This window comes from Myotis brandtii, unplaced genomic scaffold (assembly GCF_000412655.1).
Source record: "Myotis brandtii unplaced genomic scaffold, ASM41265v1 scaffold166, whole genome shotgun sequence".
NCBI classification, from domain to species: Eukaryota; Metazoa; Chordata; class Mammalia; order Chiroptera; family Vespertilionidae; genus Myotis; species Myotis brandtii.
In genome coordinates this window covers 1,239,141-1,240,762 of record NW_005356087.1, presented here as the reverse complement: position 1 = coordinate 1,240,762, position 1,622 = coordinate 1,239,141, and positions in this window count along the sequence as shown.

Sequence of the window (1,622 nt, the reverse complement as noted above, 5' to 3'; positions counted from 1 at the left end):
CTCAAGGCCAATTAGAGTATAAAGGCCCTTTTCAGAGTACACCAGATGTTCAAGGCCACTATGAGCATGGGAATCTTAATCAGGGAGTCCAAGGACTATACACAGGTGCAAGACCAAATCCACAGTAATCTGAATGTACACTGCACAAGTGTTCCCTTATATAACCCAAAAAACCGAGGTCACTATTTGGAAAGAAGCCTCTTTTGTCAAATTAGTATAAAGTTGTTACTGACCAGCCAGTGAGGCTGCTTGGTGAGGCTCTCCTATGTTAGGTGCTGCTGTATTAAGGGAAATTTGTATTACTGACCAGCAGGCTGCTGCTGTGTGGGAAAGATGTATTGTTACCTAGCCGGTGCAGCTACTGTATGGGACTTTGCTTTGAAGAACTGTTTTGTCTAGTGGTTCCTTGTTAGCAATGGCAACATGGCCACTGGCTTCTACAATAAAGACTCTCTTATACACACACAACTTCTCATGGCTTCCCTGTAAAATACTGGGTGTCCAGATGGTCCAGTCCCTGGCAGAGGGGCTCCAATTGGACAATTGGTGTAGTGGAGCAAGATGAAGGAACTGAGTTCCAACACTCAGCTATTGCAGCAATCAAGACATTATCAGAGCTCCCCTGTGGCCTTCATCCTAAGGCATTGAAATGGGATTGCTGCCTCCCAGTGAATGAAATTCAATGATAAACGCATCAAAATTAGTTTCATATTGAACAAGACCCGTTTCTGCTTCTCCTGCATCCAGCACTGATTTCCAAGATGCTTCTCAACTTCCCACCAATGTCTGACTCAATCAAACGCTTTTATCCGCATTAAAAATAATAAAGTTAAAGATCCTTTTACCTGGCTTGCCAGGTGCCAGTTACCCCTGCAGATGCAAGGGCTCCTAGGTTTCAAGGACCTACTCTCCGCCCTTCCTACCCCCGCCTCTTCCCTCACATAAGGCTTCCTGCTTCCCCCTTACCTGTCGGTGGACCCCCTTCCCTATCCAGCATCCAGAAACTTCCCTTCCCCCGGGGCCAGGCCACCCGCCCAGCCTCCAGGTCCAGCCTCGCCACTGTCCCCTGCAAGGCCCCAGGCCCCAGCGCTGCCCCCTGCGATCCTTCCTCCTCCTCCGGGGGCACTGTTCCACCGTTCCTGGCCCTGCTTCACGCTGTGGCTGCCGGAACCCTCCAGGGAAGACCTCTGGTGGGGACTGTGAGAACCACGTGCGCCCCTAAAACTCCAAATTTCCTTTCCTGCCCCGCCGGGTCACGTGCACAGAAATCCGGGGGCCAGGCGCCGCCCCTGGTACTCAAGAACCCCAAATGACCAGACACACACCCCCGCCATGGATTAGGAGGTCCCGACGCAAACTCGGGGCCAAGCCGCTGCTTCTGGGCCTCGCTCTCGAGGAGGTGAAGGTGAGGGCAGGGCGGTGAGCGAGCCTTGCTCTCGTGTGGGCGCAGTCAGGGCGCCGGCCTGCGCAGCCCCGAGGGCCTGCGTCGCTCTCCCGAGCCAAGGTTCTCAGGAGCGGGACGCGGAAAAGACGTTAGCGGGAGGAGTGGGCGGTTGTCCGGCGGCCGGCCTCACGGAAACAGTCCCTCCCAAAGCCAGCGCCGTCGCGGGGTGGGCCGCTTT